Consider the following 12,166-nt stretch of genomic DNA (forward strand, 5'->3'; position numbering starts at 1 on the left):
CCCAGCCCATAGCCCACGAACCTACACTCATACATGAATAGTCACCAAAGTCCATACACAACCCCAGCTGACACCACACACACACACACACGCACACACCATACGTAGCAGACAGCGTGCACACCCACACCCCAACAGATCCCACATATTCCCACCCACTCACATATACACCATCGCATTCACTGCAGTCTGTGACCATGAGAAGATCTGAGAATTTCCCCCACACACACACTCTTAGCTACATACATGAGGCCTGGAGATGACAGCTTCCTAATTTGACCAATGTTGTCCCTGGATGTGAGGAGAAAGTCCTACAGCCTGTGCACAGAGAGGCCTCTGGGATGCAGGACCCTGCTTTAAGCCCAGTTCTGCCCCTCCACAGACAGGCAAGCTGGATCACCATCCTCTCAATCAGAAATAATGCAATAAGGGAACTTGTCCAACCAAAGTCTTTAGAGAGGGAGGAAATGACAGGTGTTCACCATAAAGCATGTGCTGAAATCCACCTTGGTCTGGGTGTTGCAGGCAGATAAGGAGTTCCTGATCAGGCCTGGCCCCTGCCCTAGGAGTTTGGCCTCTGGCCAGAAAGACAAGGCAGGCTTAGAATCACAGGATTGGAACACACACACACACACCACACACACACACACACACACACACACACACACACACACACTGTGCAAAGCATCCACGGGTAGCAGCAGCTGCTGGTCACATCTAGACAGAAGAATTCAGGCAGGCCAGGGCTAGGTGGGGGATTACAGGGATATTATTCATTTACCAGCTGTCTATTCAGCCCTCAGTGTCTACTAGGTACTGTGCATAGCCATGACAGAGAGCAATAAGGCTCCTGCCTTGTGCTGCTGGGCCTGGGAGACAGAGGGTACCGGCAAGTGCTTATGAGGGTGATGTCAAGGTGACCTTAGGTCAGAGAAAGGCTCTGCTAGAGGCGATGGATGCAAGCCTGGGACTGAGAAAGTAGAGAAACACTCGTGGGTGCCACCACTGCATCTTGCAACCTTGAGAGGAAGTAACCCCTTAAAATGCATGCATATGGGGAGCATCCATGACCCCACTCTGGTCCAGCCCCGTCCAGGAAGGCACCAACGTGGGTCTCATGGCTGCTGTGTCCTCTTAGCCAGAAGCCTGATTTCTCTCCACCTCGGCTTTGATGTGCTTGTCCTGGCCCAGATCTGTCCCTGGCTTCTGCTTTTCTTCCAGTCTCCAGGTGTTAGATGAAGGCCACAGCACCAAGGCTTGCCCTGTCTAGAGGAGCCACGCTTTAATTAGACCCTAGGCTGGCACCGAGGGTGGTGGCTCAGGGGTCAAAGAAGACTTCCTTATCTTGGCCAGGGTAGCTGTCCTGGGAGAGGGAGGATGGAGGCGCTGGTCTGGACTGGGAGCTGAGAGGTGGGGGGCAAGAATTCTGTCCCGGATGGGATGGGGGTCTTTTCTCCTGGAAGTCCAGCAGTCAAAAGTGTATTTTCCCCTAAAGCTCTCATAGCACCTCGACTATCTGCTCCCCAGCACTGACTGACTTTTCAGTAACTACGTGTAGAACAGGCCGCGTCTCCTTTCCAGGTTGGAGTCCTTGGCAGTCTGCTGCATGCCAGTCCCCTTCTTCAGCGCATGAAGGACTTAATGTGGGCGCTGTGATCCCCATCCCTAGGGCAGACCACAGGAAGGGGGGACTTCACTTCCTCTGCAGCGAGCTTGCAAGGTGTCAACCCCAGCCGCATCCAAGCGTGCTCTGCACTCCCTCCTTGACCAGGCGAGGGACATAGTGGTCCGGACTCTAGACTCTGTGCCGGCCTGAAAGGAGCTGGCCTGGGCGGCTCTCGGATGTTTGCAGATGTCCCCCTCCCCCAGCAGCGCGAGGCCCCTTTCAGGGACATCCTCGGGCTCAGGGTCTGAGGGACCTCGGCTGATGGGGGTTGGGGGCCCTCCGGGAGCTGCCGCTCTAATCAATGGGCCGCAGGCGGCGGGAGAGGCCGGCCGGGGATTAGGGGGACCCGGAGGGCGATTACACTGGGGCCCCGCCTGCTCCTGCGGCCGCGCAACTCAAATACTGCATTTCGGATGCAGCGCCGCGCTTGGCGTGTTTGCTGGAGGGGTCCGGGCCGGGGCAGGAAGCCAACTCGCAAGTGTATCGGAGATTAGGGCCGCGGGGCAAACACACCCGGCCGCCCCAATCCCCCGGTGTGGATTCCGCCCGCGGCTGCGCCTGCCGGCCGTGACTCGGCCTGGCAGGAAGGAGGGGGTGCTGCACCCAGCCCCCGGGAAGGCACCCGGTGGGCACTACGGATGCTTCTCTTCCTTCACGGGTCATTGCACCTTTTCTATAATGATTGTGCCAGCGGAGGGCCAGCCTCGCCCTCCCCCTTAAAATTGGGCTGGTAGAAAGATCAAGTTAGGAGAGGGGCTCAGACAGAGACAGAAGAGATGAACGTCGGTCTGGAAGACAAGAATGGGCAGAGGAAGAAGAGAGAGGGTGAGAAGAGCACCCTGGATCCCTTCTCCCTGGCCACCCCCATCTTCTAGGCCTGGCTGTAACCCTTCTCTCTCCCTACCTGTAATTCCCCACCTGTCACAGTGGGATTGGGTGGATAGAGAGCATGGTGGGTGGGGGAAGAAAACAGCCAACAGCTCAGGTGTGAACACTGGAGCCTGGCGGCCTGTTTTGGGGCTGACGGCGGTGCCACAGTGCCAGCCACTCCAGGGTGGGCAGATGGGGGATGGGGCTGTTTGGTGCCCAGGAGCTCCCTCTGGACATCACTGCAAGTCTCATTCTCCTGTTGCTCCAAGAAGGGAGTCTTCAACACACACACACACACACACACACACACACACACACACACACACACCACCATGGCCTGCCGCAGCCTCTGCCACAGCCACCACCACCACCCAGCATGTGTCCAGGTCTTAAGTCAAATCTTTCACAAGAGAAGCACACTCCTCCTCTGCACTCCATAGGACTTGCTGTCACACTCCCTAGGGCCAGGCCTTGTCCCCAGCTAGAGCTCCTCCTGCCCTGCCTTCCCTTCCTCCCTCTGCCTTCCATCCCTGTGCCTGTCCAGTGCAGAGGGGTCCTTTCTGCAAATGCCCTTTGCTTGACCTTCTTGAAGGATCCGGGTCTTGCCATCTAGCAAGGCACAATTGCATCTCTTTCCAGCCTCTTCCTGCAGGACCTCCCTACACCCTGGTCTTGGGCTTAGAGGATAAATGAACAGATTTATTATCTGATTCCAGATCTGGGTCACTGTGGTGTCCTTAGCCTTCCCTTGTCTTCCAAAGGTAGGTTATGAGTTCAGTTTGGGCTGTAAGATTTGGCCAAAGGTAGGATCCCTCTCATCTCCAGAAGATATCAGCTTCAAAGAGCAGAAATCTGGTCCTCGGTCACCCATGCCCACACAGGCTCCTCTCTGTCCAGAGTCACACAGGAACTCCCCCTGCACCTTGCTCTGACTGGTTGTTCCAATACTGCCCTTGGGAAACAAAAGCTCTTTGTAATCAGCCCTCTTCATGGAGGGGTAATGAAGTCCTTTCTCCTGCCATTGACACTTTGGAGGTGAACAAACAAGTCCTGTCCTCCTCTGTGCCCTTTCTTCTAAATTCCTCAGGAAGCTGCTAGACCCGAGAAGTGACTTGCTCTTGTCCTCTGGGGAGAGGTCAGCACTGTTGTTTCTCCCCTCACTTAAGTGGGTAGGGGAAGCCGGGTGTTGTGGCGCATTCGTGTAATCCCAACACCAGGGAAGCCAAGGCAAGAGGATCATTTTGAGTTGGACATCATTCTGGGTTCAAGGCCACTCTGAACTACATAATGAGACCCTGTCAAAAAAGAGGGGTGGGGGAGGCTTTACTAGTCCCAGAACAGAGCTCCCAAGTGTTTCTCACTTCCCTCTCCCCACAGATCCTCTGCTCGCTCTAGGGTAGGAGAAGTGAGTCCAGCCTCCAACCTCTCCTCCCCTAGGAGGGAGAGAGTATGTAGGCCAAGATCGTCCAAACTCCAGGCTCCTGTGTAACTAGGCATCCGAAAAGCTGAGGTCCTGTCCTAGCCAGCTGCCTAAAGTCAGCGTTTTGCGGTCTGCGCGCGCCCCCTGCCGCCCATCGTAAGAGATGACACTGTCATCTGGGCCTGGCTCTCCAGGAGGTGGATTCCAGCACCGGCCACCTGGTTGGTTACATCTGGTTGTCTTCTAGGGTCCTCGCTGGGACAACGCCCAGGAGGAGCAGACATTTACAATACAAGATGATGTGTGGTTTACGGGCTGAGCACCACCCAATGCTACCGTGGGACTTTTTTTTCTAATCCTGAGGGTTTGAGAACTGAATCTGAAATAAACTTACAGCAGACAAATTTTTAGAAAATGGGGAAAGGCATCATGGGAAAGAGAAGTAAATGCTTAGAAATCCAGTGGGATCTAAAAGCTTCTGTGCTCTCACCCCCCGACTCTGTTCTGGGGATTGAAGTCAAGGAACTTGTTTTAAATTGTATTATTTACTTATTTAGACGAGGTATAATTATGTAGTTCCAGCTGGCCTCAGCTCTTCTCAAATTTGTGTCAGTCCTCCTGACCCAGCCGCGCAAGTGCTGGAATGACAGGTATGTACTACCAGACCTGCTAGATACCCTCGATTTTTTTTTTATGCAGACAAGAAGACTATCCCAAATTTCTCTGCATTCATAATTTCAGGATAATTTTTTGTGTGTTTTAGAAATTTTATTGGTACATTTTAGATAAACATAATGATAGCATTCATCATAGGGAATTTGTACCTGTACAGGATATATATTGTTTCTTTTTCTCCCTCCCTACAACCCTTCTTTCCTTCCTTATTTACAAAAGCTTTGTTTTCATTTTTTCTTTCTATTTTTTTCTCTTGACCCTTCTTCCTTTCCTCCTCATCCTCCCTTGTTCCTCTTCTCATTTGAACAGTTTCTTCCCATTTCTTAATATGTATTATATTTTTTGATACTTATTTACACTTTCAGTTTCTCACACCAGATGAACAATCTGGTATTTACACATGTGTGCCTGATTTATTTCACTTAAGAGTATGATCTCAAGGTGCATCCATTTACTTAGAAATATCTCAGGCTTATCTTTCTGTATGGTAGAGTAGTACTCCGTTGTATTAAAAAAAAAAACCCACATCTTTGGTCCAGGGATTTGGCTCAGCAGTATAAGCGCCTACCTGACAGGCACAAGGTCATAGGCACAATCCCCAGTACCAAAACACACACACACACACACACACACACACACACACACACACACACATCTTTATCTATTCATTGGTTGATAGGCATTTGGGCTATTTCCAAGTTTTAGCTATTAGTAATAGTGACACTACAGATATGGTTGTGCATAATATCATGTAGGCATATGTGTGCATAAGTATATGTATGATGCTTTTAATTCTTTCAGTAAGATACAAAGAAATGGAATAGCTGGATCAAATGGAACCTCTTGTTTTCATTTTTTGAGGAATCTCTATATTGATTTCTACAGTGGTCGCACCAACCTATGTTACCACTGAGAGTAGAGAAGTGTTCCTTTATCCCCACAGCCTTCCAGTATTTGTTATTGGTTGGTTTCTTGATAATAGGCATCCTTTCTGGAGTGGGATGGAATCCCAGTGTTGTTGTAATTTGTATCGCTCAAATGACAGCATTATGTTTTGTGTTCAGATAGACCTCCCAAGCCTCATCCAATCATGGACATGGCTGAATTTAGTGTTTGTAATTGGTTTGTTGTCTAGCCCTGGGACTGGTGGTGAGTGCTGCACCTGCCCATGGGTGGAGCCGACATTCAATGCAAGGGAAGCCAGGAGGTATGCTTTCCCTTTTTTACCCTTTTGCTCTTGCTGTTTGTAACAGCCATGAACAACTGCCACTCAGCCACTCCACCCCAGTTCAATATGGACTGAAACCTTCAAAACTGTAAGATAAATAAACCGTTCCTTGCTTTACTTTGGGCATAAGTATTTTGACTCAACAACAAGAGAAAAGTAACCAAGACAGAATTTGGTATCAGGAGTGGGGTCCTCGCTGTGACTGTACCTGACCATGTGGCTCAAGAGCCTTTGGGAATGGCGTGTGCAAGAGTTTGAAAAGGTTTGGAGATGTTGCCTGAATGTATAGTGTAGGAACAACTTAGGTTGTAAGAGTTCAGGAGACCAGAAGGCTGATATAAAACCTGCTGGTAAAGACCTCAGGAGGTTTCTGTTGGGAAGATGGACTGCACTGATTGTTGGACTCCAGATGATATGTGTTATAGTTTGGCAGAAAGTTTGCTGCATTTTGCTCATATCCAGAGACTTTGCCTGAGACTGAGAATAAGGACAGCAGACTGATTAATCTGGTAGAAGAAATTTCAAGGCAGTTGAATGTTGAAGAAGTGGCATGGCTATCATTGGGTTTTTTTTTTTTAGCCATATTTATGTTGTGAATCAACAAAGGGCCCAGTAGGATGGTGTAAAATGTTGTGAGTTTGACCAGAAAGAAAGCTCCAATAAAGCTGTATGAACTACAAAGACAGAGCTGAGGAGATCTTGGTTGCTGAGAAGGAACAGGAAAATAGAAAAGATGGCCTAGAGGCATCATGGGAAGTGATGGTGGGTCTCCATCCTTTGCAGCCTCAAAACTGCAAAAGGGAAAGATTCTGTTTGGTGGAGAAAGCTGTAGAGCACCATGTTCCAGAATGGTGACAGAGGCCACATGAGGTTCCAAAATGGTGATGGCCACACCAGGTTCCAGAATAGCAGAGACATAGAGAATCTGTCCCTCACAAACAGGCTCAGGGTGCTCAGCAATCCAGGCATTCGGCCCCTACAGCCAAGAGAGAGGAAAACCTGGCTACTGCTCCAGCTGGCAGTAGATCTTGGCAGCATCCACGTGGCACTGGTTTTAGACACATGGAGAATGCATGAGTTCTGAGCTTAAAGCAGTTTCCAGCCTGATTTCAGAGGGCCTGGGAGACCAGGCCGTGTGCCCCTGAGAGGGCAGTGTATGAAGCTGTGAGTTCTCGTGAAGCCAAAGGTACAATTCAGAGAATTCAGAAGTTTTAAAAAAGCCAGACGCATCTAAGGAAACCTGTGAGGGTTGAGTAGGGTGGGCCTAAGAGAAAAGATCTGAGAGCTAAAACCACCAGAAGTGCCATGGGGGTGGAGTCACCCAAATCTTTTGGAGCTCACAGTTTGCCACAGATTGCTTTAGATGCTGGATGTGCAACTACAGGACTTAACATTTGCTATGTTGGATTTTGGACTTGCTTTGTTTTCAATTCTTTGTATAGCCCTGTTTGTACCTTTTGGAATAGTAATGTTTATCTTGTGCCATTGCATGTTGGAAGTATTTAACTTTGTTTTCATTGTACAGGGGGTTACAGCTAAGAATTTATCTTACATCCAGGAGGAGACTTGGGACTCAGACTTTTCACCAATGCTAAAACTGTTAGGACTTTGGCAACTCTTGAAGATGGACTACATGTCTTTTGTATAAAGGATGTGCATGAATCTTTGGGGGGCAAGGGGTAGAATGTTATGGGTTGTGTGCAAATGTTGTGGCGTGGATCCCCCAAGCTTCAGGCAGTCATGGATATGGCTGAGTCTAGCATTTGTGATTGGTTCATTGCCTAGCACTGGGCTTGGTGGTGTAGTGCTGCACCCACCTAGGGGTGGAGCTGACATGCAATGTAAAGAGGCAAGGAGATGTATTTTCCCTTTTTTTTTTTTTTTGCCCTTTTGCTCTTGCTGTGCAGCCACCATGAACGACTGCCCTTCAGCCACTCCACCCTATATAGGAACCAGTTGAATATGCACTGAAACCTCCAAAACTATAAGATAAATAAACCTTTCCTTGCTTCACTTTGGGCATCAGGTATTTTGTCTCAGCAAAAGAGAAAAGTAACCAAGACAGACAGTGATATTGAACACTTTTTCATATCTTTATTTACCATTTCTGCCTCTTCATCTGTTCATTTCAATGCTCATTTTTGGATCAGGTTTTTAAATTTGAGGGGTCTGATTTTTTTTTTTTTTAGTTCTTTTTATATTTGTCTTAGTTACTTTTTACTGGTCACTTAGACAAAATACCTGATGCCAAAAGTTGGGAAAGGAAAGGTTTATTTCTTAGTTTTTGGAGGTTTATTTCTTACAGTTTCAATCCATACTCGGTTGGCTCCAAGGCAGGCTGGCATGACAGGGCTGCAGTTTATGGTGGCTGCAAACAATAAGGCCAAAACTGGCAAAAGAGCAAGACACACCTTCTTCCTGCCATTACATCACATCCTGGCTCCATCCCTATGTGGGTGTAGCACTGACACCATCAATCCAAGCATTAGACAATGAACCAATCACAAATACACAATGCAAGCTCATGAGGCCTGGGGGCCACAGACATAAACCATGACAATATTCTAGATATTACTCCTTTGTCTGAAGAAGAACTGGAAAAAACTTTTTCCCACACTGTTGGTTGTCTCTTCAATCTACTGGTGGTTTCTTTTGCTGTACAATCATCTCACTTGTTGATTCTTTGTGGTATCTCCTGTGCAACTGGTGTTTTGTTTGTAAAGTCTTTGCTTATACTAATGTCTTTAAGAGTTTTACCTATTCTATCTCCTAAAAGATTTGGTAATTCTATTTTAATATTTAGATCTTCAATCCATTTCAATTTTAGTTCAGTGCATAATGAAAGAGTTTTAAATCTTCAGCATGTGGAAAATCCAGTTTTCTCAGCACCATTTATTAAAGAGGGTATCTTCAGTGAAGATGTTTGGCTCCTTTGTCAAAGACAATGTGGCTGGGTATGGTTGGAGTCATTTCTGCATGTTTTAATCTCTTCCACTGATCCTCAGGTCTGTTTTTTTTTTTCCCCCAATACCATGTTGTTTTATCACAGTAGCTTTGTATATAATTTAAAATCAGGGATTATGATGCTGTCTGTCTTGCCTTTATTGCCCAGAATTGCTTTTACTATTTTAGGTCTCTTCTGGTTCCAAATGAATTTTAGGATTGTTTTTTCTAATTCTTCAAGGTATGTTGTTGGAATTTTGGTTGGGAATGCATTAAATCTGTATGACAATTTTAGAAGTATGGCTATTTTCACTATATTGATTGTTCCTACCCAAGAAAAATGGACAGCTCTTGATTTTCTGATATCCTCTTAGACCTCCTTTTTCAGAGTACTGTAGTTTTCAACATAAATTTCTGTTACTTCCTTCATTAGGTTAATTCTGGGTATTTCTTTTTTTTCTTGGATGCTATTGTGAAAGGTGTTATTTCCCTAATTTTTCTCTCAGTGAGTTTGCTATTTGTGTACAAGAATCCTACTGATATTTGAGTGTTGACTTTGTATCGAGCTATGCTATTAAATTTGGTTATTAAATCTAGAAGATTTTGGCGCACTTCTTGGGGTCTTCTGTGTAAAGTATCATGTCATCTGCAAATAATGACAATTTAACTTCTTTCTTTCCTTTCCTGTCCTTATCCCTTTTATTTCTTTCTTCTATCTAATTGCTCTGGCTAATGTGTCCGGAACTATATTGAGTAAGAGTGGTGACAGTGGGTATTTTTTTTTTATTATGGAGAAAAAGAAAAAAAAAAAACAGAAATAGGGTACAAGTTATACAGAATTTCAGAAAAAATAAACAATAGGAAATCACTAGTTAATAGATTACATATTGTTATCTTAGAAATAGTTGTTCAAGTTACAAAATTAAAGCATATAAAGTGGACTTTCAAACAGTGAGACTGGAAACAGTTTTGTTCAATAATCCAACAAAACTCAGTGATATGCTTATCTATCTTATATACTTAAATATATATGCGGTTATATTGTTTAGAGTACTTTCTTTTCCTTTCTTTTGTACAATGACAATTACACATTTTGGGTTTTATTACTCCCACAGTTCTTATTACTTTTTTTTGAAAAGAGTAAAACCAAATGTGACATAACAGAACAGAGTCAGTCAAATCAGAAGGATGAACATAATAGATAATGTAAAAACAAAATACTAGGTGATCAACAATGGTTACCATACTGCCTCTAACTATCCTAAAAAGAATTGTCTATATCATCAGTTATAATAAAATTGAACAAAACAGTAAAGAATAAAACCAAAACATTGGCGACATTACAGGGCTTTAAAAGAAGATAATAGTCAACTGGAATGAGTGTCATAATGAATCTTATTGTCTTTACATTTGTTGCCTATACTTTCTTTTTTGTCTTTTTCCTTTTTATCGGTACCAGGGATCAAACTCACAACCACCTGCTTGCAAGGGAGGCGCTTATGCCACTGAGCTAAATCCCCAGCCCCTTGCCTATACTTTCAAACTTGGTACTATCAAGCAAAGCAGAATAGAGGACTATCAGTCAAAGCAAGATGGTGAGGGCTACACAGGGTTTCAAATCAAGTTAATAGGAAATCAAAGTGGGCTACTATAATGTATCCTGCTATTGTTTTATTTTTCACTTAATTAAAAAGAAAAATAAAAAAGTAAATAATTTTTAAAAAGAGACTGAGATAAAAGAGGGCATAACAACAAAATAGTGCAGGTCAAAGCATAACCATTTAAGCAAAATAGTGTTTCACCACAAGATATCCTGACATAAAAGTATTATCATAGTGTCTCTTTCCTTGAAATCTTTGAGTATAACTTCGTATACTGTGCACTGAACATATCAAGACAATGTAAAACCACTAAGAGAATGACAGTATTACAGGGTATTTAGAACCAACTATCAGAAAATGAACAATGGTTTCTGTATATTCTCCTTGTCTATAAAAGTTTTTGTTTATATTATCACATATAATAAAATCCAATAAGATACAACCTGTTAAGACCAATGGAGACAGAAGAACAAAAGCTTGGTGGGACTTCAAAGCAAGATGATACTAAATCAGCACTAGATATTATGATGTCTTGTTTTCTCCAAAATAGCTGTTCATACCATCCAACCTTCTCTGCCTCATTTCTGTTGAGCTCTTTTTCTGTCGTTTGTTGTCAGTTTGTCTTCTTCATTTCACTTTCTGCTCCATTCATTGTGGCCTCTCTGCCATTGTTTCTGAAGTCTTGGTATTTTCATTTTTTAGAATATCCTGCAGTATTCTCTGTAGAGTTGAAATGGTGGTTGAAAATTCCCCTAGTTCCTCTTTATCCTGGAAGCACCTTGTTTTTCCATCAATTTCTAGGGACAGTTGTGCAGGATATATCAATCTTGGCTGGAGGTTGTTATCTCTCAAAGCTTGAATTATTTCCCCCCACGCTCTTCGTGATTTGATGGTTTGTGCCGAGAAGTCTGCTGTAATTCTGATGGGTGTTCCCTGTAAGTGATCTGTTTCTTGTCTCTGATGGCTTTTAGTATTCTATTCTTATATTGGATTTCTGGAATTTTGATTATTATATGCCTGGGTGTAGCTCTGTTTGGGTTGTAGGTGGCTGGGGTCCTGTATGCCTCATACATCTGAGTATCTTTACCTTTTGCTAAATTAGGGAAATTCTTTTGGATTATTTCTGTGAATAGCTTTTGTAGTCCATTTGTTTGTGTCCCTACTTCTTCTTTTATGTTCTTAATTCTTAGGTTATAGATCCTCTTATCATCTTTAGCCTTTGTATTATTGCTGTTTGTTTTCTTGTTTTTTTTTTTTGTTTTTTTTTTGTTTTTAATTTTTATTTAAGGAGAAAAGAAAAGAAAGAAAAAAAAACAGTGAAGGGGTACAAGTTATACAGATTTACAGAATAAAAAAATGCGCAGTAGGAAATCACTAGTTAATGGATTACATATTGCCATCTTAGAAATAATTGTTCAAGTCACAAAATTAAAGCTTGTAGAGTGGACATTCCACCAATGATACTGCAAACAGTTCTGTTCAATGATCCAATAAAACTCTGTGATATCATTTTCTATCTTATACTTTTAAATATACATGCAATTATATAGTTTAGAGCACTTTCTTTTCCTCTCTTTTGTACAGTGACTATTACACATTTTGGGTTTCATTGCTCCCACGGTTCTTGTTGCTTTTTTGGAAGAGAGTAAAACCAAATGTGACATAACAGAACAGAATCGGTCAAGTCAAAAGGGTGGACATAATAGATAATATAAAAACATAATACAAGGTGATCAACAATGGTTACCCTAATGCCTCCCGCT

Source organism: Cavia porcellus, unplaced genomic scaffold (genome assembly GCF_034190915.1).
Source record: "Cavia porcellus strain 051 isolate PalLab524CR breed Dunkin Hartley unplaced genomic scaffold, mCavPor4.1 scaffold_18, whole genome shotgun sequence".
Taxonomy (NCBI): domain Eukaryota; kingdom Metazoa; phylum Chordata; class Mammalia; order Rodentia; family Caviidae; genus Cavia; species Cavia porcellus.